This window comes from Canis lupus, chromosome 17 (assembly GCF_011100685.1).
Source record: "Canis lupus familiaris isolate Mischka breed German Shepherd chromosome 17, alternate assembly UU_Cfam_GSD_1.0, whole genome shotgun sequence".
Lineage (NCBI taxonomy): Eukaryota > Metazoa > Chordata > Mammalia > Carnivora > Canidae > Canis > Canis lupus.
The window spans coordinates 27,534,724-27,562,585 of record NC_049238.1 but is presented as its reverse complement, the minus strand read 5'-3'; the positions used below and the strand labels follow the sequence as shown (position 1 = coordinate 27,562,585).

At 34.9% G+C, this 27,862-nt stretch overlaps 2 long non-coding RNA genes across 3 annotated transcripts in view; one reads left to right on the top strand and one right to left on the bottom strand.

Annotated features, from left to right (window-relative positions):
* Positions 1-23,833, top strand: part of LOC119869716 — a 37,040-nt gene extending 13,207 nt beyond the window's left edge. The window contains exons 1-4 of one of the 2 annotated variants that reach the window (XR_005372305.1): positions 2,480-2,604; positions 3,570-3,677; positions 21,663-21,783; positions 23,078-23,833. This is a non-coding gene — a long non-coding RNA (uncharacterized LOC119869716). Of the gene's footprint in view, positions 1-2,479; positions 2,605-3,569; positions 3,678-21,662; positions 21,784-23,077 lie in introns of those variants that run through there. The other variant, XR_005372306.1, reaches the window with a different exon arrangement.
* Positions 1-27,862, bottom strand: part of LOC102152201 — a 219,831-nt gene that overhangs the window by 31,165 nt on the left and 160,804 nt on the right. The gene's annotated exons all lie outside the window — the stretch shown is intronic.

Here is a 27,862-nt window from a genome sequence, read left to right as displayed (position 1 = left end):
CAGTAATTCTCCTAAGGGAAAGCCTTTGGTTTCTATCAAAAAATGAACTTGAGTTCTGTCAATTTCCTACTTAGTGATGCAATGTGCTCAAAACCCAATGCATGTATTTCTTACTTGATGAGGCAAAAAGATACTTTGCCCCTCCCTAAAAATTTTATCTGCATCCCTACCCTCTGTTCCATCTCCTCTGCCTAAGAAAAATTTCCATTTGCAGTAACCCTTAGTTTACCGTATATGTCTTTCTGCATCATATAACTATGTTCAAGTTTACCACATCTTTAAAAATTAAAAAAAAAAAAAAAACCATAAGACATCTTTTCCTTTAAAGTCTAAGCTGGTTTCAACACTCAACTGATATATTCCTCATTTAGATCACTAAATAATTTCAAATTTGTCATGCCCAGGAAACTTTTCAGTTATCATCCTTGATGATAACAGCTCAGAAATCTGACAAAGGGAGCCGTACATCTTCTTGAGACTGGCTACTACCTCCCAGATTTCTCTAACTCCATGGTTTTCCATGTTTTCCTTCCATACCTATAGATACTCACTTTCAGTGTATTTTCAGGATTCCTTTTTATATATACCTAAGAATTGAAATAATTCAGTATTCCAATAGGTTTTATTTTCAGGCTTTATTTCTACATCAAAATGGTAACTATGGATTTTTTTCAATCATATTCCTGGAGTCCATAATTTATATTCCCAGCCCAGACATCTCTCCTGAGCTTCAGAATCATGAGTAGAGGAAATTAATTTGAATAATATGGAATTTCTGTTGATTCTTTTAAGTTAAACATGGCAATCTAACTTGGTTCTCTCCAAAACCTAGATGTTATATAGGTACCTCAATTTTAACAACTATAAAAAATATTTATAATCTTTCTTTCTTCAAATATCTGTCTTTATATCTTGGTGAACATATATTTATTTCCCAAGCCAAAACCCAATAATGTACTTTATTTTTTTAAGATTTATTTATTTATTCATGAGAGACAGAGAGAGAGAGAGAGGCAGAGACACAGGCAGAGGGAGAAGCAGTTCCTTGCAGGGAGCCTGATGTGGGACTCGAATTAGATCCCTGTATCACACCCTAAGCCAAAGGCAGATGCCCAACCACTGGCCACCCAGGCATCCCCCCAATAATGTACTTTAAAATACTTCCTCTACTGACAATACACAATTAATTACCAAATTCTGATTATTTTCCTCCTATAGGATTCTTATTTATATTCTCCCTTCTCCATTTCCAAGAAACTTTCTTAGTTCAGGCTCTCAGTATTTCAAGACAAAGGTCTCATTTCTCACCAAGATCTACTTTTGGTCATGTTCAGTGTTTACCACAAGTGTTTTGGTAATTTTTCTTGTATTATGCAAAAATTATCCAGAATTCTTCCTTTGTTTGGCATGTAATAATCTTCACATTTGATCCCTGCAAAGCCTCCAAACTTATTACTTCTCTTGATACAAAAAAAGAGAACTACTTTTTCTATTTCATATATACCATGCTCAGTAATGACATTATACCTTTATATATTCTGTTCCCTCTCCCTGGAATACATGCCTTAGATTGCAAAAGGATAACTCCTGCTTCAAGTATCTTCTTAAAGCCTACCTCTTTGAAAGTCATCTTTTTGACCTTTACCATCAGATTTGGGCTGCCTTTATTATATTCTCTTCTTGGAGTTTTTACATCACTCCACTGTAGCAATTTTATTGTAGTACCTGAAATCTCTCTTGGCATATAATGGATACTTAGTTGACTATAGGTTAAAAGAACAAATGAATGATTCTCAAGTATAACACAGATAGAAATCAACTGGGCTAGAGTAGTCTTTATTTTCTGTCATCTCTTACTATTATATTATGTGCCTAAGTTTTCTAAGTTCTAGCTGTGAATATATATTTTAAAGTATACTTATATTTGTAGTATTTTATAAAGGTTTATGTTTTTTTTAACTGGGAAAGGAGGAAGCACATTTACTGAGTTATTTAGTATCCAGTTTTGGCAGAGGAATGGACAAAAATATATAAGACAATACTTATGAGCACTTGGAAATGAACAAGAACAATTCTGTGAAATAACTTCTTAAGATAGTTAAAAGCATAAGGTAAAATAATCATTTAGTACATGTATACAAGTTATATAATGCATGTTAACAATGATAATCATTCATAAAAGTGGAAAGCTATTATAGCATGGAAAGATATTTGGGTAAGTGATTTTTTTAATAGACATTTTTCAAGCTAAATGTAGTCAGAAGAGCAAATCAATGATTAGTTCACTTGATTTAAAGGGCAGCTGTCTGGTTCAAGGGAGGATGGCCTCAGGACTCAGCTTTTCCTTAAAGAAGGCAGCCAGTTGGAAATGCCTGGATATTACAAAGTTTTGGCTGAAAGCAAAAATGACGGTTTCCAAATAATGTAGTTTGCTAGTATGTACCAGAGAAACATGATGTTATTACTTGTACTTCCACAGCAATTTGTTTCCCAGTGCAAGAGAGATCTCTTCCCTCATGCTTACCAAAAAAGAGATAAGAGAAATAAAGATGGCTTCTGCTTTCTACACAGAGTATTGATTGTAGAACAAACCAGTAAGGACGAGTAAGTACTAAATGGAAATCATAATAACACTATGATGATCTCTGTGGACAAAAATCAATAGAAAGGGAATGGTTTTATAAGAGATATACAATGTTATTATTTTAATATCTCAGGTCATAAAGCTGAGGCATTTGAGTATGACATGACATAATAGCTGAACTGACTGGGAAACTATAGTGACCAAAATAATCTCAGCCATCTCTGAGTTGTGCATATCTCATGCCTCCTCACCCACATACACACAGCAATGAGCTCTAGCTACACTTCCTTTCAATTCCTGAAATTCCTTTTTCCCTCAGGGCCTTTAACCTTGCTCTTTCTTCTGCCTGAAACATTCTTCAACCAGATCTATTGGTGACTGGTTCTTTCTCAACCTTCAGGTCTCTGTTCAAAAACACTGCCTATGAGAGGACTTGCCAAACCATCGTATCTAAAGAAACTTATGCTTTACCTCATGCCATTGTCAAGCCCATTACCTTCTTTGCATTTGCAACCTAACTCTACCCCTCTCTGCCATTGTTTCTGTCTTTATTTTTTGTCTTGTTCAGTATTGTCTTTCCCCAGATGCTAAACCATTATTTGGAATATAGTCAGGTAAAAAATACATGTTAAATGAATAGATGAATATCTTCTAATAACTGATTTTTCTAGTGTGTATATCTTGTCACTTTTCACCATGAGATTGCTAATTACTTGATGGCAGAACTAGGATAATGTTTCCTTTTCTTGCCTATTCTTCCTACAGAAAGCTACACACAGTCTAGTTCATTCCTTTAGATCTTTTCCATTTTTGACTCCTTGAATAAATATTAACACTTTATAGAGGAAGAGCCTTGCTATTTAAAAGTGTTTATTGTTAACATTTTTGTTTGCTTAGCCCCTGGTTGGCCACATTTCTCTGTTGGTATAATAATACAGATGTAAGGCATTGTTAAACTATTTCTCTTTCCTATCTGCTGTTCTAGGAATAGTTACCGTGTGAAAGCTATCTGCCTCCCCTCTCCCCCCAACTCCACAGAAAACACTCTATTTTCTCTTCATCTGAACAGAGAAATCAGGAGAAGGGAGAAAAAGTAAGTCAGCCTTTTGAAGGTTTTTGAGATGCATGATATTCAATTGACTAACTGGTTCTTATACTTTAGTTACTGCCTCATTAGCTATAAAAGAGAAATTATCTTGCATTCAAAGAAAAAGATAAACCATAGCTTTTATCCCATAAGGGAAAATCTAATTATAGCTTAAAGAGTTTATGTGAGTAATATTGATATCAAGTGTAAAAGAGAACTATTAAATTGCTTCACTAAAGTATTAGTAATAGATTTCTTCTAGGTCAGTAAGACTTTGTCCATTTTTCTAGAGAATTAATTATTTATTCATTAGGTTCTATTGGCAACTATGAAATGATTCCCTATTAGCTCAATATGTATATTCTCTTTCTTTTTTAAAGATTTTTATTTATTTATTTGAGAGAGCATGAGCAAGGGCAGAGGCAGAGAGAGGGGGAGAACCACTGAGCAGCGAGCCTGACATGGGGCTCAATTCCAGGACCCTGGGATGATAACCTGAGCTCAAGGAGGATGCTTTACCAAATGAGCCACCCAGGTGCCCCAATCTGTACATTTTCTATATTTTCTATCCCTATCTCATTTTAGAACATTTTTCTGAAAAAAAAATTGCCATCTAGTACTTGAGTGTATTTGTGGGTTCAAGATTAAAATTTAGATGCTACATACATACACCTGAGAACCCAACATCTAAATTATGGCTTGCAAGAAAACTTATTAGCATTTTAAACAATTTTCCCAAGTGTAAATTCAGAGAAAAATCAATTTACTTTCTCTTTTTTTAATCTAAGGCTTAGGTTGTAATTTTGTAGTACCCAATATCTCTCTGAAGTGCAAGGTATATATTCTCCTTCTTTTCTAACTATGCATTTCATACCTATCCTTTCGAGTTGATCTTGAAAGAAAATTAATGGGCTTCTTATTCAGTATTGCAGTGTTTCAGGTAGCAAATGCATGACAGGTACTTAACCAATTCCTGAGTAGCCAACCAGTGAGTGTGGCATTAATGATTTTGGAGAAAGTTAACTAAGTACATCTATCACTTTGTCATGTGTGGTAAAAGACCGCATCAATCAGAGCATAAGAGGGAACTGTCTTTGCTTCTGTCTGTGGGTACTACTGAAATCTGCTACAGAAATCAATAGAATAGGTATGGTAAGCTGCATTTATGTTGATTAAATAAAACAAATGGAAAAATAGAAGTTAGGAGACTGGTAATATAGCTCCTGGAACAAAGCAGAGGTCAGTTTCCTGAGATAGGAACCATCTTTATGAATTTGACATTCCTGAGAAGATTTTTCCAACAACAGTGTCTTATAAACATGATCTAATTGATTGAACTATTAATTTTTTTCCAAAGTCTGATTTAACCTGATACATAGAAGAGACAAACTGTTAGTCCAGCCATGGGTGTTTTACTCCATCATATAATTCTAGTCTGTATAGAATTCATTTGGGAGATTCTCAGTGCACTTGCACCCTAACATTAAGCCTAATGGCTATCTTTACAGCAGGGTCCCTCTTACATCTTTTCACTATTGAACTTTCTCCATCTCAGTACATCATCCTGCCATCTGAAATTGTATTAGCAAAAGGAGATGAGGAGAAAAGGGCCTAATAAGTGAGGAAGAAAATAACCATTTGCTGAATGAATAACATAAATAAAGGAATTGAGGTAGCAGATAAGAAGTCCAAGATGACAGTGTTTAAGGCACACATGGAAATTATATGAGCAAGGAAACAATATAATTTTGAAATAAAGCTGGGAGTTATTAAAATCTAATAATAAAGAAAGGAATAAGTTACCTTCTTCACAGAAAGATTAAAAATGAGTGAATCGGTTATGAGAATGAGAATTGAGAACTACCTTCAAATAATTTACACATATATACAAAATTTCCCCCCTAAAAAAATTATGACATACTTTCATGAATATCTAATAAAGTAAAAATAACACAATATTCTTAGGAAAACAAATAGTAATATTTTCAAATAGCCTTAAAGTTGTTAATATCCTTGGACTCAGCAATTCCCATTCAACAACAATATCTGAAGTAAATATTCTGAAATTAAGGAACCATACATGAAACACAATAATGGTGTTATTTATAATAGTCAAAATATCAAGCCAACTCAAAATATTTCTCTATTGTTGAAATGTGACATAGTCATTCAAATATTTTGAAGAATAAGACCTAAAAGATGATTCATTATAAAATGTTAGGTTAATAAAACAAAAACTGCACATAATCCCCTATATATAATTACTACCATTTTTTATAAGTAAACATAAATATACATATACTTATTTTCATGAGATAGAAGTTTTTATTTCTATCTCACTTCTGTCTCATTTCTGTTACAGAAATCCTAAAAATAACTGCATTAAGAAACCATAGTGTAAAAACAAAAAAAGAAACCATAGTATATTATGAAAAGAGCTTTGAAATTTTAATAACCTGAATTCAACTTATTCCATTGCATGGCAAAAACATTTAGTGCTTATTGAAGTTTCCATAGGTCCAACCTCCCTTTGGCCTAGTTTGGAGTTTAGAAGTAGTTCTAGCTGCCTGATCAAAGGCCTATGAAGTGCATTGCTTCCCCGTCAAGAAGTTAAGCACCTATGTACCTCTACCATCTTTCTCTTCCTTTGCCATGTTGTCCTTCCAGACTATATGGTCCAGATAGTAGATAGTGTAGCCATAAGATGGAGGAGGACAGTCTAAGTTGGAAAGAGTGAGAAATAGTTTTCCTGTTTTAAGCCAGTGAGATTTCAGGGTTCGTCTGTTCCTGCAACAGAACCTAACCTATCCCAACTAATGCATGTTACTTAATAGCTCGCATGAACTCAAGATATGGACTCGGAAGGATTTATTAACTATTTCCTCATTTGTAAATCTAGGATTAAGTATACTGAAACATATCTCATGGGGCTGCTTTAAGGATAAAAAATTTTACTCATGCAAGATGAGGAAGTTCTAGAGATCTACCATACAGTATGGTGTCTAGAGTTGATACTGTATTATATATGTAAAAAATTGAAGTTCAGGGAAGATGACAGAGTAGGAGGATCCTGAGCTCACCTCATCCCATGGAAATACTGAGATAGTAGCTATACATATGCAACTGATTCTGAAAACTACCTGAAGAGTGGCATAACAGACTTTCAACAATTAATTGTAGACAGGAAGCTATACTGATAATGGTAAGATGGACAGTGATGTGGTTGGGAAACAACTCCTGGTAAGATTAACCACAAAAGGGAGGGACACCACAAGCAAGGAGAAGCAAAACCCCAGCACTGGGATCTGCACTGGGAAGACAAATTCCCATAACATCTGAACATAACATTTGAAAATCAGCGGGCCTTAACTCCAGCAGAGCCAGAATGTGATAGGAAACTGAGATCCTACCCTTAAAAAGTCATCATAATAATTAACTCAGCCTGAGAAACAGGAGAAAAGCAGCAGTTAAAAAATGCCTGGAGTAAACATGAAGATTTCTCCAAGAATAAAAGTACTGGCAGATATTCTTTCCTTCTCCAAGCCGATATAGCTGGATGCTTCTGGAAGCTAGTGCTAACACTCCAAGGCTCCCCTGCAGACCCACCTGCCTAATCAAGTACTTCTCCAAAGCAGCTCTGGCCCTGCCACATACCATAGGCAGCCTCAGAAGGGACAAGTACCATTACAGATTCTTGCCCCAGGGAAAGGGGAAGACAATACCACTCACCAGTATGTCCACAGTTTCAGCAACCCAGCCATTTAGCTGGCCAGACAGGGAGAAAGCTTTGCCATTTGGTGAGCCCACAACTATAGCGAAGAGACTACTTTCATACAACTAGCCTGACTGCAGGCCTTTAGCCCATACAGCTCCCCCCGCCCCCCTAAGGAGCCTACAGTGGCCTCATACAGGCCTCTCAACAGCATAGGGAACAAACCCTGCCCAGCACACCCACAATAGGCAAAGCAAATCCCTGCAGCTGGCTGGGTTGAAGGTAAATAGAGCTCAGCCATAACAGTAGGGTACACTTGGCCCACAACAGATGTGCCCTTGGAGGACCTGGATCTCATCACCAGAGAGTATTGTACTATAGGACACTACAGGACCTCTTCTATATAAGGCCTCTACTTTCAAGACCAGGAGATATAGCTGACCTCCTTAATACATGAAAACAAACATGGGGAGTTAGACAAAATGAGGAGACAAAGGAATATGTTCCAAATGAAAGAACAAGCCAAAATCACAGTAAAAAACCTAAATGAAATGGAGATAAATAATATGCCTGATAATTCAAAGTCATGGTCATAAATATAAAAACTTAGAAATGTAAAAAGAACCAGTCAGATGAAAAATTCAATAACTGAAATACAAAATACACCAGAGGGAATCAACAGCAGAGGGATGGATCAGGGATCTGGAAGACAGGGAAATGGAAAGCAACTAAGTTGCAAAGAAAAAAGAAAAAAGAGAAACATAAATGAGAATAGGCTAAGGGAACTTCGCAACATTATCTAGTGCATACTTGAACTATAAAACAACCAAAAAGAAATGAATAAACTGGTGAAAAGAACATACCTATCAGTAATTACTTTATTTTTTTTTAAGATTTTATTTTTATTTGTTCATGAGAAACACAGAGAGGAGAGAGAGAGAGGCAGAGACACAGGCAGAGGGAGAAGCAGGCTTCATGCAGGGAGCCAGACATGGGACTTGATCCCGGGTCCTCAGGATCACGCCCCAGGCAGAAGGCAGCACCAAACCGCTGAGCCACCCAGGCTGCCCTACTTTATTTCTTTAAGATTTTATTTATTTATTTATTCATGAAAAACTCCATCCCAGGACCACAAGGTCATGACCTGAGGCAAAAGCAGAAGCTCAACCACTAAGCCACCCAGGTGCCCCCAGTAATTACTTTAAATTGACTAAATGCTCCCATCAAAAGACATAGGTTGAGTGAATGGGTAAAGAAACAAGATCCATCTATATGCTGCCTGCAAGAGACTTACTTCAGCACCAAGACACATACAAAGTGAAATGTATGGCAAAATATACATCATGCAAATGGAAGAGAGAGAGACAAAAAAAGCCAGAGTAGCATATTTAAATAAAAAATTATAGTAGGAAACAAAGAGGGCACTACATAATGATTAAAGGAATCAGTCCAACAAGAAGATATAACAATTGTAAATATCTATGTTCTCAATATAGAAGCACCTCAAATACAGAAATCAAGTATTAACAGACATAAAAGGAGAAATTGACAGTAATACAATAATAGTATGGGACTTTTAACATCCCACTCAATCAATTGAAAGATCATCCAGACAGAAAATCAACGAAGAAATAGTAGCTTCCAACAACACATTACACCAGATTGACCTAATAGATATATACAAAACATTCCACCCACACACAACAGAATACACATTCTTTTCAAGTGCATTTGGAAGAATCTCTGGAATAGATCATGTTAGACTACAAGCAATTCTCAATAAATTTAAGAAGATTTGAAATTATATCAAGCATCTTTTCTCTCCACAAAAGTTTGAAACTAAAAATCAATTATAAGAAAACACTGGAAAAAACACAAATATATGGAGGCTAAATAGCATACTACTAAACAGTGAATGGGATAACCAAGAAATCAGAGGAAATTAAAAATATATGGAAAGAAATAAAAACACAATGGTCCAAAGTCTCAGAAACAGAGCACGAACAGTTCTAGGAGGGAATTTTATAGCTATACAGGCCTACCTCAAGAAACAAGAATAATCTCAAATAAACAACTTAACCTTATATCTAAAGGAGCTAGAAGAAGAATAAACAAAACCCAAAGCTAGTAGCTGGAAGAAAATAATAAAGCTACATGCAAAAGAATGAAAGAGCTACATGCAGGAGCTATATGCAAAAGAATGAAACTGGATTACTTTCTTACACCATGCACAAAAACAAACTCAAAATGGATGAAAGACCTAAATGTGTGACTTAAAGCCATAAACTTTCTAGAAGGAAACATATACAAAAATCTCTTGGACATTAGCTGTAGGAACATTTTTCTAGATATGCCTCCTCTGGCAAGGGAAACTAAAGGAAAATTAAACTATTGGGACTACAACAAAGGAAAAAGCTTTTGCACAGCAATGGAAACCATCAACAAAACAAAAGGACAATCTACTGAATGGGAGAAGATATGAATCACAAAGTGATCCATCTGATAAGGGGCTAATATCCAAAATATACATTGAATTTATATAACTCAATGTCAAAAGCAATCTGATTTTAAAATGGGCAGAGAACCTGAATAGACATTTTTCAAAGAATACATGCAAATGGACAACAGACATGTGAAAAGATGCTCAACAACACTAATCATCAGGGAAATGTAATTCAACACCACAATGAGATATCATCTAACACCTGTACTATTTTAGAATGGCTAAAATCAAAAGAACAAGAAAGAAGTGTTGGTGACCACGTGAAGAAAAAGAAACCCTCATGCACTGTTGGTGGGAATGTAAATAGGTGCAGTCACTATTGAAAACAGTTTAGAGATTCCTCAAAAAATTAAAAACAGAAATACCATATGATCCAGTAATTCCACTAATATGTATTTACCCAACAACAGGGAAAACACTAACTCAAAAAAGATATATGCATACTTATGTTTATTGCAGCATCATTTACAATATCTACAATATGAAAGCAACCCAGGTGTTCACTGACAGATGAGTAGATAAAGAAGATGTGGTATATATGCACAATGGATAACTCAGCCATATAAAAGAATGACCAAGGGGGATCCCCGGGTGGCGCAGCGGTTTAGCGCCTGCCTTTGGCCCAGGGTGCAATCCTGGAGACCCAGGATCGAATCCCACGTTGGGTTCCCGGTGCACGGAGCCTGCTTCTCCCTCTGCCTATGTCTCTGCCTCTCTCTCTCTCTCTCTCTCTCTGTGACTATCATAAAAAAAAAAAAAAAAAAAAAGAATGACCAGGGATCCCTGGGTGGCGCAGCGGTTTGGCGCCCGCTTTTGGCCCAGGGCACGATCCTGGAGACCCGGAATCGAATCCCACGTCAGGCTCCCGGTGCATGGAGCCTGCTTTCCCTCTGCCTATGTCTCTGCCTCTCTCTCTCTCTCTCTCTCTCTCTCTCTCTGTGACGATCATAAATAAATAAAAATTTTAAAAAAATTAAAAAAAAAAAAGAATGACCATACAATTTCACTTACATGTGGAATCTAAAAAAACAAAACAAAATCAGACTCTTAAATACAGAGAACAAATAGGTGTTTGCCACCAGGGAGGGGTGTGGTGGAGGAAAGGCAAAAAAAAAAAAAGGGAATTAAATGGTACAAACTTTCTGTGAAAAATAAGTCACAGAGATGAAAATAAGGTATAAGGAACATAGTCAAAATATTGTAATAACATTGTATGGTGACAGATGGTGACTTCACTTATTGTGGTAAGCGCTTAGTATAGAATTTTCAAGTCAATATTTTGCATACCTGAAACTAACATTGTATATTAATTATACCTCAAAAATTTGCTAAGAGGTTAAATCTTATGTAAAATATTCTTTCTCTCATATATACATACTCAATACTAAGCAGGGCAAGAGGCAACATTTATCACATAGATTGTGGTGATAGTTTCATGGATATATACTTATCTCCAGTTGCATATAACAAATATGGATAACTTTTTATATGTCAATCATACTTTGATAAAGTATTTTTTAATAAAAAGTTTAGTGAAAAATACATTAAAAATGATTATACAATAATTTTGTCTGTTTGAATTTCATTCAGGCAAAATTATTAAATCTCATATTTTAACTGTTTTTTTACTGTATTTTATTCCCCTATACACATGATCCTTTACAATAGATAGCAATCATTATATGTTCAAGGATTTGTTAAGGAATTCTTCAGAATATAGAAAAAGCATAGAATAAGGAATGTCTCAGACTCAGGAATAGACTAAGATGAGGAAAGGGGACAGAAAGAGATAAGGATAGAAGTAAAAGTTATGTGACCTCTGAAAGCAGAATTTATTTTCATATTAACATAAAAAATGAAATCTCACATTGTTTCAAAGTTCATCTAAAAATAATGATTGTATACTTTAAATGGAGCTAGAAACATGACTTCTTGTATGTCAAAGTTATTAAATGAATCAACTCACAAATTATACATTGAAAAAAACAATGCTTTTTGTTTTCTAAGAAAAAATTTTCTTGTGTGGTAGCAGTGTGAATTAGCAAACCTAACTTAAAGAAAGCAAGGAAAAGATAAAGAATTGTATGATTTAGAGAGAAGAAAAACAACCACCACCATAGCCACAGAACTCATTACAGCACTCATGAAAGCTTGCCCAAACTGTTTTAATAGTACGTTTTTCTCTAGGGTTATAAGCTCCATTAACAGAAACTATGATATAACTTTCAAACTATCTATTTTAGGTCCCCAAACTGCACTGCATAAAGCAACGAACCCCTGGGTGGTTAAGTAAGCACTAAAATTTTGGAAATGTAATAAATGCATCTGTAAGATTTCCAAGATTCCAACAATAATCCCAAAGGGAAAATATACTGATCCAATCACTTCGGTACTGCATCACAAGGCACTGAATAGAAAAGTCAATAAAAGCATCCGAGCACAGAGAGGCAAGCTGTAGTCAATATATGATTTTGAAGGGAACTGTCAGATAAAAAAATCGTTTAGATTTACCAAAATTTACTTCTGAGTATTTGGAGTTTGGGCTGCATGGAATTCAAAGCATACATCCCTTCTTATTTTAGTCCCTTTTCCTTTATCCTCTCCTCAAGCTCTTCCATTCACAATAAGCATGCATGTACTTGTGCTTCCCCTACCTTCCCCCTTCTCTCCTCTTCCAAGAAAAAGTTTGCCAGTCTTGAGTTTTCTCTGGCCACTTCATAACATATCAAAAATTTGTAGAAGAAAATTATCACCAAATCCATGTCAGGCTTAAACAAAAATATTTTATAGAAAAAAAGTAAGAGTAAGCAGAAATTATTTATTGTTTTTGCCATTAATTTTATATTCCTAACTATAATTCTTACCTGAAAAGTCTAATGCTTCCCAATATGTATCCAAAAAACTAGACTAATTAACCCCACCATGGATGTACAGCTGATCTTATCTAAACCAGAAACCCCAGCCCTTCAATCATGGTAAGATTGTGGTTGGCCATGGCCTTTGAATCAGGTGGAGCTTTAGACTGAGGCTTTACTGAGTTCCTGTAAGCAAGTCCCTTTACTACTATTCATGATACAGACATGATTGTTCTGAAACATGGCTCTTGAGACACAGTTAATACAAATAACTTAGAATAATTGTTATTATCAAAAAAATGTATAGTTCTTTCTCTCAATTATCTCCCTCTAGATATAGAATGCCACTTCTACAGAGGTTAGCTCAGATCTTCACTGTATGTCATAGGTCATTTAAGAAAAGACATGGATCTTTTTATTCCTTTAGATAGTCTTATATTTACTGGTCTTATATTTACTGAAAGATCGTTTTTTGAAAGCATAATATTGTGGATGTGTAAATATGCAAAAATATTTATAGTAACCCTTCCGCACAAATATATACACGGAGTATACATGAGATGACAAGCCAAAGACAAATTCCTGTGCCATATTATTTGAGCTAACCCTAAGCTTCTAATTGCTTCATACTAAACACTAAATATCAAAGCAGAAATTAAATGTGGATGCTAGAAAGCACACTTTTCTAAAATATAAGAACTATCAGAAATATTTAATGGGAATAATGAGAAAGAAAATGTTGACCATGGTGAGATGCTTAGAGGAAAAAAAAAAAGCTGAAAAGAAAAATAGGAAAGGAAAAATAACCAGAAAAATATGTTCACAAAAAAAAATGAGCCATAAATAGATGACATATAACAAAAGTCAAAGGAAAAAAATGCAAAAACAATAATAGCTTAAGAAGTAGTTTAACATTTTAATCCTTGAAGTGAAAAATAAACATATTCCTTAAAATTAGCATTTGTGAATCTACATCACTAAAACCTCTAAGTGCTCTATGGAAAAAAGTTACCATAGACTTATAGGTGCTTGCTTTCTTAACTGTAGCACTTCTCAGAACCCTTAGCTAATATCCACTTGTAAATATTTGAATATTGAGATAGTATAAAGAGTTTCCAGTGGTTATTTGGCCACAGAATTCTCTTCTACCCCAAAGAAAATATTTAGAAACATCTTGAGGAACAACAGTGTTCTTTGGAACATGTTTTAGGAAGTACACCACTTAACACATGAGCAGTCAAAGCCTATCAATAGAGCAAATTTATGCTGTTTAAAGTAGCAGAAAAGCGTTCTTCGTTTGCATATTGAAGATCACATAACTGAATTGTTATATATCCAGATAATTTTCTTTAAATGTGCTTTCCATGAAGAATACAATTAAACTTCTCCTAAACCCCTATCCACTTTTGCAGCTTCTGTGTAACATAGTGTATTCAGTAACACTGCAACAAGCACACTTTGCTGTTTTTTTTTTTTTTAAGATTTTATTTATATATTCATGAGAGACACAGAGCGCGGGCACGAGAGAGGCAGAGACATAGGCAGAGGGAGAAGTAGGCTCCATGCAGGGAGCACGATGTGGGACTTGATCCCGGGTCTCCAGGATCACAATCTGGACCGAAGGCAGTGCTAAACCGCTGAGCCACCCGGCTGCCCAACAAGCACACTTTGAATAAGTACTGACCAACCCCTGATGATGTGATTGCTCTCATAATAAAATTGATGTGTTTGTAGAAGGGATAAAAAGCACAGGTAGGGTTATAGAATTTGAGAGGCAACAATCACCTTAGTGATCATCTAGTCAAACTCTCATTTTACAAATGAATAAACTTAAGACAAGAGGTAAAATGACTTTTCCAGAGTCTGACAGTCAATTGGTGGAAAACTTTCCTTCATCCAGTCTAATCCATGCCTTGAGCAAGAGAAAATCAAAATGACTTTTTTTGAAGAAAAAAGAAGACAATACTGAATCTGTTTTGAATTTATTTTTAAACTGGTTTTTAATAAACCTAAAAAGGAAAAATGAATGCACTGAGTGTGATTAATTCCATTTTTCTCATCCTCCTATCCCCAAACCATACCAACATCTAGCAAATTCCTATATGTTCCAATAGCTTTCTCATGAAATGTCTCTTAATTAAATGGCTGTGAACATCTGAACTCAGAGACTACAAATGAATAAAGTAGTTCTTTATAAAATGATTCTACCCATAACCAGACTTGCACCCTGAATGTCTTATCTTCACCTTGCCTAATGCGCTGAAAGCTAATCACTGGGGCCACAGCTGGACCAGGGCAGCACTTCCCCTAACTACTGCATAAAAACCTCTAGGCAGGACTTAACTACAAACCCCCACCACTGGATGAGTAGAAGTAATTTGCACTTGAGCCTAAAAGAGAGAATGCAATTGATGAGAAACGTTTACTGCTGGTAAGCAATTTTTAGATTGCAGGAACTCTTAAAAAATAAGTTAGAAGAGGACTAGATTTTGAGCATATACAAAAAGGATATGAGCTTGACAGATAGGTTTTGTTTGGCTTGTTTTTTTATTTTTTTTTTAGCTGCTAAATTTAGTATTGTAAGACTGTCTTTAACGTTTGAAAGCTGAAGATTGAATATATGTCATGTGAACATTGTTCAACACTTACAACTTTTTGTGCTAAAACTGAAAATGCCTTTTTCCACTTGGGTACATTTTTCTAAATGGATTTTCTGTTCCAATGTTCTAGAAATATTCATCCACATATTGAAAGATCTGCCATAACTTTACATCAAGACAAAAAGCTCAAGTAAATGACAAGACAATGAAATGGAAATTGGCTTGTTAATTTGAATTTAGCATGTTTTGGGTATAATGTGATTAAATCAATTCTTTCAATGCCATAGTTATTAAAAGACTGGCCTCAACAAAATTGGAAACTCCTAGAAATTCAACAAATATTTATCGAACAACTTTTCTGCTATGTTCTGCATATACTATTTTGCTGGAACTATGGTGTAATACAAGTGTGGGATGTGTTTTCTGGCTCCAAAAACAATTATTTTCAGCACATACACATGTAAATTATGTAATATGAAATGATATAAAAGTGATACAAAAATGAATGAGATGAAATAGAAGTCATCAATCATATGAATAATACAAACTATTATGTGGTAGGGATTCTTGAAAGAGGGCAAATTAAAGATATGGCTGGAAAGGTGGATAAAATTTAATTTGGTGAAGTGAATGAAGTAGCAAGAACTAGAGTTAGGAACAGTCCAACAAGAAATTGAGAGCAATAAAAATTGTTTTTACATGCAAAAATCAACTCATATCATGCACTATTGTTAAAAGAACAAAAATCACATTATCATTTCAATGATGCAGAAAAAGTTTTTGAAAAAAATCTAAAAATATTTCATGCTAAAAATATTCACCAAAGAGGAGTAAAGAAAACCACCTCATTCGATAAAAGATCTGCTTCTGCCACTTCTATTCTATATTGTACTTGAGATTCTAGCCAGAGTGATTTGCAGAAAAAAACAAGAAAGAAAGAAACAAGAGGCATCTAGATTGGAAAGGAAGAAATCTATTTGCAAATAACACAATCTAGTATGTAAAAAATTCCAAAATATCTTCCAAAAAAATTAGAACTAATGGTTATTAGAATAAACAAGTTCAGTATGGTTGCAAGATACAAGATCAATATACAAAAATATATTGCTATACACTGCCAATGAAAAGAATTCTGTTTACAATGGCATCCAAAAAGGATACAATATACTTGGGAATAGATTTGTTTTTAAAAAGTGCAAAAGTTGTACATTGAAAAATTTAAAATATCATTGAAAGAAATTTAAAAAGATAGTTAACTTGTAAAAAAGAAAAGATCATTAACTTCTGATCACAGGTGTTGTAATAATGATATTAAATTGGCCTGTTAAGGTGTTAACATTCTGCATATTAAACACAATTCATATCACACACCAGCTGGCTTTTTTTTTTTTTCAGTTTTTGCAGATACTGACCAGCTAATCCTAAAATCTATAAGAAAATGCAAAGGATCCAGAATAGCAAAATAATATAGAGCAAATGCACTCACATTTACTGTTTTCAAAACCCACTACAAGGCACAGGAATCAACACAGTGTATTGCTGATGTAAGAAAAGACACAGACTCATGGAATAGAATTGAAAAGGAACAAAATAATTCAATGGGATAAAGAACAGTCTTTTCAACAAAGGGTACTGGGACAACTGGGTATTCACATGTAAAAAAATAAAATAAAATAAAAAATAAAATAAATTAAAATAAAAACAAAAAAGGAAGAAGAAGTTGGATCCCTTCCTTGACCCAGGCATAGAAATTAACTCAAAACATATCAGAGTTAAATGGAAGAGCTAAAACTAGAAAATCCTTATCAAAAAACCCATAGAAGTAAATCTTTGTAACCTTAGATTAGGTTAGGTAATGATATCTTAGCAGAAGTAATCAAGGAGAAGACTGATATGTTGTATTTCATCAAAATGAAAAACAATATGTATTTTAAAGGACACCATCAAGAAAGTAAAAAAACAACCCACAGACTGGGAGAAAATATATGCAGATCATATATCAGATAAGGAACTTGCATTGAGAATTTACAAAAACTCTTAAAACTCAACAGTAAAAGTATAAATAACACAATTTTAAAATGATGAAAGGATTTATATAGACATTTTCCAAAGATTATATATAAATGGTTAATAACTGCATTAAAATATGCTCGACATTATTATCTATTTGGGAAACATAATTGAAGACCACAAGTGAGACTACTTCACATTTGCAAAAATGTCTAAAATTAAAAATAAAAAGTGATAATAAGTGCCAGTAAACTTGTAATGAAATTGGAATCCTCATCTATTGCTGAAATTGGGATCCTCATCTATTGTAATGAAATTGGAATCCTTATCTATTGCTGATGTAAGATGGTATAGCCATTTTGGAAAAGTTTGTTCCTCAAAATGTTAAATATAGAATTACCATATTTGAGCAGTTCCACTCCTACTTAGCCAAGAGAAATGAAAATATATGTCCACAAAAAAATGCACACAAATGTTCATAGCAGTACTATTCATAATAGCTAAAAAGTGGAAACAATTACATTGCTGATCAACTGATAAATGGACAAACAGAATATAATACATCTATACAGTGGAATATAATTGAGCCATAAAAAAGAATCAAGTGCTGATATGTGGCACAACATGGAAAAACCTAAAAACACTATGGTGGTAATCAAAGTAGTAAAAGAAACCAGTGTCAAAATCACATATTTTATGATATTGCCTATATAAAATGTCCAGAATAGACAAATTCATAGAGACAGAAACTGAATTAGTGTTGGTCTGTGACTGGGAATTAAGGGAACAGAGGAAGAGATGAAGAATAATTATTAAAAGGTACAAAGTTTAAGGGGGTTTTGCATTTGATAAAATGTTCTAAAATTAGAATATAATGATGGATGCACAGTTCTGTAAATACACTAAAAACTAATTATGCACTTTAAGTGGATGAGCTTTATAGTATGTAAATTACACTTTAGTAGAGGGTTAAAGAAAAGTAGAGGTTTAATTTAAATCTCACTTTCACCAGTTACTAGTATGTGACTGTAAGTCATATCCTCTCTGATCTACAATTTTCTTATGTGATAAATTGGGATAGAAATACCTATATTACAGATCTACTGAGAAGACTGAAATAAAAAGCATAAAATCTTTAAAAACTTTAAGAAATGTAAAGGGTTGGAAAGTGGGGCAGTTTCCTCTGGGTAATCAATCCACTGTAGCTGGAATGTAGATGATTAAAGACACAATGACAAATTTGATTGATCCTGTATTATGTGCTAGGGCTCTGTTAATGCTGGGCAAAAGCTAATGGTCAGAAAAGAAGGTATAGTTGCTGTATTCTTACAGCTTATAATTTAGTAGAAGAAACAGACATTTTCCAAATAATGGTAAAAACAGAAAATTTCATATCAATGCTTCTGAATTAGGTCAGAAAAACTTTCCCCTAAATGTGTGACTTTGGCATGTGGACTATTCCTTTTTAAGGATTTATTTATTTTGAGAAAGAGAGAAATAGACCATGACAGCACAAGTGGGGGGGGGGGGGGGCAGAGAGAGAGAGAAACTCAAGCAGACTCTTGGCAGAGGACAGAGCCTGAAGCAGGGCTCATCACAGGGCTTGATGCCACAACCCATGAGATCATAACCTGAGCTGAAACCAAGACTCAGATGCTTACCCAACTGAGCCACCCAGGCATCCCCAGCATGTGGACTGTTTTGAGCTGAAGTCTGTCAAGACCCAGTAGATTCAAGAAAAACTTTGATCTACTCCCCCCTTAAATTATCTAAAAGAATTTAGATAGGAGGTCTGGCCCAGAAAGAGAGCTATTATGAGATAACTTAGAAAAAAAATCTGTATGACAGGACAAATATCTAATTACCAAACATTTGCTCTTCTTATCATCCTGTAAATCACCCATCTGACCTCTGAAGCCCCAGATCCCTATCCTGCCTCCTTATCTTAAAATGGCATATAAGCCTCAATTGCCCAACTTGTCTTTTGGTCTTTTTTAATGATAATTTGATTACTGGACCAGACAAAGAACCATGAGGTGTCTAAGAAAAGTTTTTTCCCCCCTCTCCACACTTCAGTTGAGATCTGAAGCATAAATAAAAGCTATCCAGGTAAAGGAAGAGGAGGCTTTTCCAGGAAGAACTGTTTATTCAAAGCCCTGAGATGGAAGAAAGCATGGAGCAGTCAAAGACCTGAATAAAATTAGGGTGGTGGGGATAGACACAATAAACTAGTAAAAAACAATGAAAAGGAATAGTTAGAGGAGAAACAAATAGCCAAGAGAATTTGATATCATGGAAATGAGAAATAGTGTTCAGTAATATGAATGGTTTCAATATTTATTTCTTTTAGGAGTTCTATTAGGTGGGAGCCTGAAAAAATACCCAGATTTAACAATATAGAAAACATACTTGATTCTAGCCATTTCTATTTCTATGAATTTTGTGGGTCAGAAATCAGAATGAATAGATTGAAGACATAAGAAATGAGCTTAGTTTATACAGTATTGATTACTCTGGTTGTGACAGAAGAGAGATAAAAAAGTTAGCTGAGGGAGCCCCGGTGGCCCACAGTTTAGCGCCGCCTTCGGCCCAGGGCCTGATCCTGGAGACCCAGAATCGAGTCCCACATCAGACTCCCTACATGGAGCCTGCTTCTTCCTCTGCCTGTGTCTCTGCCTGTGTCTTTGCCTCTCTCTGTCTCCATAAGTAAATTAAAAAAAAAAAAAAAAAGTTAGCTCCAAGAAATTTTGTAATACTAAAGATAGAAGACCCATGAGCATATATAAATGATAATGGAAAAGATCCAATAGAGAGGTAGAGATTGAAGATACACAATAGTGTGGGTTCCTGAAATGTGGAGAAACAAGCAGGAGATAAGAGAATCAGAGCAGATGAAAACATGTATGTGGTTTGGCATCAGGAATTTTGGTAACTCCTTGTTTAAAGGCTTCTATTTAATTTGGTTCAAAAAGGGTAACATCCCATATCAAGAATGAGGTAGAAGTAATAGGTTAGAAATTTGAGAAGAATCAAATAGAATAAAAATAATCATTGTAGGAAAACATGGTAAGAATTCTGTGCAGGGGATCCCTGGGTGGCTCAGCGGTTTAGTGTCTGCCTTCTGCCCAGGGTGTGATCCTGGAGTTCCCGGATCAAGTCCCGCATCGGGCTCCCTGCATGGAGCCTGCTTCTCCCTCTGCCTGTGTCTCTGCCTCTCTCTCTCTCTCTGTCTCTCATGAACAAATAAATAAAATTAAAAAAAAAAAAAAGAATTCTATGCAATGTTGAGTTCCCATTAGAGTGCAGTCATTCTAAATTCATAGTGCTGGCTTTCCTGATAGTTGTGAGAGAGGAAAAATTATTTGCCTTCTGACTTTCTAGATGCTTGGCTGAGACAACCCTGTAATAAGAGACAGATAAACAAAAGAAAAATATACAGAAGTTTAATAACAGGTATATCTCCTATACATATGGGAAGTATCCAGGAAAACTGAGCAATTCCTCAAAATGGCCCAAGCCACCACCTTAACCAACATCTTCAGCTAAAAACAAAAGATGTTTGGGGGCAATGGGAAGACCCTTATGGGATTTTACCAGGGAAGTACATAAACAAAGGCACTTTTGTTATGCAGATTTAAATTGCCACCTTCTCCACAGACAAAAGTTTCTAGAGATTTAGAATCACTCTTTTCTTCCTAGAACAAGAAAATGACATTCTAACAAATGGACATTTCCCTTCTAAATGTAAATTTTCTTAGAAAAGGGTAACTTATCCTCAGGTCTTCAGTTTTCCTAGGTCTGGTGTTTCTTAAAAATGCTCAGCTTAAAATCATCCTCATGGCAGAGACATATTTTGGCATAGTATATTCTGCTCCCCTTCATAGTACATTTCTTCAGCACTGCTCACCTGCTGCAGTGATGCAGGCAAAGTAAACTGATATACTTGGTGTATTATAAGATGGAAGTGTTAAAAATATTGAGTAACAGGGGAATTTAGATTTCTAAGAGAGATATAAAAATGATGAGCCATAGATTCAAATCTGCAAGGTGAGCACAGTGGAGAGGGGAATATAGAGAAAGAAAGTAGATGGTCATGATGATGTAGAAGAGTTACCAGAGTAGGTAACCAGCACATTGTAGAAGTAGAAGATGGTGATCACAGTATGAGACAACCAACCATAATCACAAAAAGAAAATTTAGAATTGCTTTACAATCATAAGATCCCTCCCCACCCCTACACATCCCATTTTTAACCATGTTTTTTTTTTTTCCCCTCCTTATTCTCTTTATCCTTTCTTCTGGCTCTAAAGATTAGCTCTGTTACTCAGTTACTTCTGTTGCTAATTGAAATATCCAAAGATTGCTAAAGGGTAACATGGAAGGAGGAAATACAACTGCAACCAGAGACAGAAGCCTCATCTGGAGCAACCTGTAAGCAGATGGGCTGTAAGGCTTCATTTGTGCCTTTGTATTCCTTAGCTAGTAGTAGATACTGCAAATTAATTTAAAACTTAGCAGGCTGAGTCTTATAGGCTCAATGATAAAGAGAAAATCAAGTCACCATTCACTGAAGATTGCCAGTAATGTCAACAACAATAACAGTAGTGATGGCAGCTACCATTTATTGAGAGTCTTGCATCTAATCATTTTCACAATTTTATGTAATTCCTCTAGTTTATTACAATATTTCTAAAAGGCAGATGTTATTCATATCTTACACTAAGAAAGCCAAAGGCCAAAAAAGTTAAATTTGTCCAGGTTGCATAACTACTGACAAACTAGTTTTTAAACACAAGTCCATTAGAATCCAAAGCCTGTCTTCTTTATACTGTAAATTGTTAGTTTTCACATAGAAAATTGTAGAACTTAACATCTTTATACTTGTGAATATATGCTCATGTGAATCTTCCCCACACAATAAACATTACGGATAAGAAAACTACTAGTTATTCATTCTTCTGATATATGAAGAGACAAAGCCACAAAGATGTTGAAGCAATATTAATTGATATTTCATTATAACTCTCTCCAAACAAGAGAGTTGAATTAAAAATTTTTATTACATACAATGAATGACTTTATTCTAAAATTATATGACTAAAATCTCAGTATAGTAATCTACCATTACAGATGGAAAGAAGAGAAGTAAGCTGAATGCAAAGATTTGGCCAGAGATGTGCAGTCCTAGAATACAAAATATCACTGCAAAACCCACTGAATAAATTTCACACATAAGAAAATGAGTGTATGAATAGTCTTTGCTTTAGATTTGTAATTATGCCAAGCCATACGTTTTCTTAAACCCTCTTCAGATTTGTTTAATTTTTAAATGTGTTCTTCCAAGAATTGCTTCAGGGAGAAATAGCTAATAAAGGCATTAAAAAGAGATTCCTCATGACATTGCAATTTATATTGCATGTTTTACAAAGTCAGCTATAAAATTTGAAGATGCCACCAGAAAACCTGAAAACTGTAGGCCTCACATTAGCTATTGGGAGATCAAGTATTGGTTTCCCAGACAGAGACAGATAAGATCTTCCTTATGTGAGGTCACAAAAATAAATGTCTATGCCCTGACTCCCCAAAGGTAGATTCCGGGCAGTATCAGTATCGCTACATTGACTAATCTCTGTTATTTTGAAATTCAATTGGGAGCAATAATTTCTAACATAGTGACAATTGCAAACACTTAGAGGTTTTATTTTTCTATTTTTTTCACTTACAGGTTTTAAAGCAATGTCAGTACTTTAAATTATATTCAAGAACAAGGTAATGGCCAATGAAATCTGGCTTACTATGTATTATGGGATGCAATTATTCACGTAAATCTTTTATCAAACACTGAAGAACAGAAAATCAATGAATAATTCTTTCAAAGAAGTATAAGTGCAATGAGACAACTGAGGAATATCAGCTTTAAACACTTAGAGAACTATAATTTTTAAAAATTATTAGTCAATGAAGCATTAATTTAAAAATAGTGCAATTATTTAATTAATCAACATTTCAGGCTATAATATGTACACACATTCTCTAGCAAATTCAAGTGTTTTGGAAGAATGTAGGACATATATTATAAATCAATTAGTTTAAAAATGTTTCTGTATTCCATTTACCTTATTAACCAGTTCTCATATAAGAATAGAACCCTAACAAAGCAATTTTATGATATAGTCTTTATAGAGAATATTATGTCCAATGGCCATCCAATCTGCAGACATTATACAAACACATTTCATAGAGTAGTTGTGATATCTGGTCCCACTAGTTTTGAATAAAAACAATATCACTCAATATTGACACCTTAAAGACCATATTCTAATGTTCACTATACAATTTAACAATAAACTCAGCGACTTCCCTACACTCCCATTATGCCCTCCTTCCTGAGTATATAATCCTGGCTAAGATTATTCTTATCAGTGCAAGAGGAAGCCTAGAATGCCACTTAATGAAAGAAATTCTCAGGAAACTAGGATTAGAAGGGAAATTACTTTATCTAAAAACCTGTTTCAAAATAAAATACACTTTTAGCCTACATACTTAATTGTGAAAGACTGGATATATTTCTTTTGAAGCTAAGAACAAAAGAAGGATATTCATTCTCAATGTATCAATTCAATATTGTGCTGGAAGTACAAGCCAGTGTAATAAGGGAAGAAAAACAAAGGGAATACAGATTGGAAAGCATGAAATGGCACTGTTCATATCCATAGTCCTGACTGTCTCTGTAACAAATCCCAAGGAATCTTGAAAAATATGCTAGAATAAGTGAGTTGACCATGTTTGCAGGATATATCAGTATGTATTTGCACCAAAAATAAGGGAATACATGTGATTATAACAAAACATGCAACATCTATTTGCTAAAAATACTAATAAAAAAATGGGAACCTAAATAAAGGGAAAGATATACCATGTTCTCTGAATTGGAAGACACACATAGTTAACATGTTAATTCTGCCCAAATTGATCTATAGATTTATTTTTTTTTTTAATTTTTTTTTTATTTATTTTTTTTTTATTTATGATAGTTACAGAGAGACAGAGAGAGGCAGAGACACAGGCAGAGGGAGAAGCAGACTCCATGCACCGGGAGCCCGATGTGGGATTCGATCCCGGGTCTCCAGGATCGCGCCCTGGGCCAAAGGCGGGCGCCAAACCGCTGCGCCACCCAGGGATCCCGATCTATAGATTTAATATAATTCTAAACAAAATCCTTAGAGTGTTTTTTGTACATTTTTTCAATTTGATTCTGAGGTTTTTATGTAAAATCAATGAAAGTAAAATATTAAAATGATTTTGCAAACAATAAAATTGGAAGATTAATACCACCTGGTTTTATTATAAAGCTTTAGTAGTCAACACAATGGCACTGGAGAAGAGAGGCCCATAAATCAATGGAACAGAATAAAGAGTCCAGACCCACACAAATATGATTGATTGCTCTTTGGCAAGATTCAAAGGTAATTCAATACAAGGAGGGTGTTGTTTTTTTCCCCTCCAACAAATAGAATAATTGGTCATATATATGACAAATCAATCAACAATCAATCTCAACCCAAACTTCACATTTCAAAGAAAAATTAATTCAAAATAGATCTCAGGTAGATATATAAAGATAAAACTATAGAATGAAGTCATAGGATAAAATCTGTATGATCTAAACTTTGGTAAAAGCTCTTACATTTGACATAAAACAACATGTTCTATAAAGAAAAAGTTGATAAATTAAACTTCAAAATGAAAACAAACAAATGGGGCACCTGGCTGGCTCAGTTGGGAGAGTATGTAACTCTCAATCTCATGGTCAAAAGTTCAAGCCCCACATTGGGCATGGTACCTACTTAAATTAAAAAAAAAAAAAGTTTGCTATATGCAGTTTCATAGAGAATGAAAATGCAAGCTACAGAGGAAAGAAAAAGTTTGGGCAAGTCACATCATCACAAAAGGCTTCTATATAGTGTATATGAAAAATTCTCATAACTCAACAGTAAATAAGCAGCCCAATTAAAAATGAACAAAAAATTGAATAGGTACTTTACACACAATAAATGAACACATTAAAAGATGCTCAGCATCATCAGCCATTAGAAACATGCAAATTGGGGTGCCTGGGTGGCTCAGCGGTTGAGCAGTCTGCCTTCAGTTCAGGAAGTGATCCTGTAGTCCTGGGATCGAGTCCCATGTCAGGCTCCCTGCATGGAGCCTGCTTCTTCCTCTGCCTCTGTCTCTGCCTCTCTCTCTCTCTGTGTGTGTCTCTCATGAATGAATAAATAAAATCTTAAAAAAAAAAAAAGAAAAGAAACATGCAAATTAAAACTATAATAAGATTCTCCTATATACTTATTTAGAAAGGGACAGGAAGAAAAACAAAAATAAAACAACTGTTGACAGTTCCCAGGGCTGACACCAACACAGGACAACTGGAACACTCACATAAAAATGCAGACTGGTGCATTTCTTATAAAGATACATAGTTGATCGATCCTTGAACAACAGGAGTTTGAACTGTGTAGGTCCACTTATAATGTGGATTTTTTACAGTATAGTACTGTAAATGTATTTTCTATTCCCTATGGTTTTCTTAATAACATTTTCTCTAGCTTTATTGTAAGAATCTGGTATATAATACATATACAAAATATGTGCTAGTCAACTATGTTTTTGGTAGGCTTCAGGTCAACAAGGGACAAGTAGTAACTATGTTGTGGAGGAGTCAAAAGTTATATGCAGATTTCCCACTATGTGGAATGTGTCAGTGCTCCTAATTCTCATATTATTCAAGGGCCAACTGTATATCTTAACAGATAACTTTTATAATAAATGTGTACATTATATGTAATTTAAAGTCATATATATAAATTATATAATACATTATATGCTATTATATATTATATAATAATATATTTATAAATATGTAAAAATATATAATTATTTTAATTTATAAATACCTAAATTTTGTACAAAGTTAAAGACATGACATTGGGCAGCCTGGGTGGCTTAGCGGTTTAGCACCGCCTTCTGCCCAGGGCATGATCCTGGAGTCCCAGGATCGAGTCCCAGAATCGAGTGCCACATCAGGCTCCCTGCATGAAGCCTGCTTCTCCCTCTGCCTGTGTTTCTGCCCCCCCCCCTCTCTCTCTGTTTCTCATGAATGAATAAATAAAATCTTAAAAAAAAAGACATGACATGACCCAGCAATTTTACTGCTAAATATCTTCCCTAGAAAATGGAAACTTAAATTTACACAAACCCTCCCATACAAATGTTTACTATACCTACTCCCAGTAGTCCCAAATAAGATATAACACAAATGACATTTAATGGCTGAGTGAATAAACAAAATACACTATATTCATACAATGGAATAATGTCCAGCAATAAAAAGAAAGGAAATATGGACACACACAATAACATGGATACATCTCAAAAGCATTAAGCTGAATGAAAGAGGCCAGTCTCAAAAGATTATATATAGGGATCCCTGGGTGGTGCAGCAGTTTGGCGCCTGCCTTTGGCCCAGGGCGCGATCCTGGAGATCCGGGATCGAATCCCACATCAGGCTCCCGGTGCATGGAGCCTGCTTCTCCCTCTGCCTGTGTCTCTGCCTCTCTCTCTCTCTCTCTGTGACTATCATAAATAAATAAAAAAAAAATTTAAAAAAAAGATTATATATAAACTGGTTTCATTCATTCAACTTTCTGGAGAAACAAAACTATATGGATAGAAAACAGCATAGATTAAGAGTGGGGGAAGAATTTGACCACAAAGGGCAAATTGAAGGAGTTTTGGAGACCACAGAGCTGTTCAGCATCCTAATTGTGGTAACCAGTTAACAAAGTCTCTGTAGGTCTTAAACTCACAGTACTGTGTACTAATAAAAGTAATAAGAATATTAATGATAATAATAAACAACTTGTAAAAAAAGGAAAAGAAAAGAAATACTATAATACATGCTTGCTTCTTAAAGAGACAAGAAATTATTTCTTTGTTTCAGTCTCTTAGGTTCACCAAATGGTTTTTAAGACCATTAGAAAAATAAGTTTTCAAGCTAAGAAAAGAAGAAAAATGCCCTTTAGGTGCTTCATGGCAGACGCCTAGCATTCTGGTGGCCCAGGAACAAAGAAGTTTTGGCCCAAAAGTAGTGTTGCCCTAGAGTGAAACAGCCTTTGCTCTGGCCATGATGCCTTAATGCCATCTAAGTTCTCTAAACACAACTTTGAGAATATTATCTTTACTGAATGCAGACCTGAGATTCAGTGCTGGAATCCTAGCATCCCAAGGTCCAGGTCATTGTCGGCATCCCCTAGTTGAGTCATCCCTGCAGCCATTAACACCCCTGACACTACTATATTATAGTTACTGTTCCCAACAAAGTGTTTCCCAGCATCTGAGTGACTCAGTTGGTTAAGCCTCTGCCTTTGGCTTGGGTCGTGCTCCCAGGAGTAGTGGGACCCAGTCCTGCCTTCAGGTCCCTGTTCCACAGGGAGTCTGCTTCTCCCTCTCC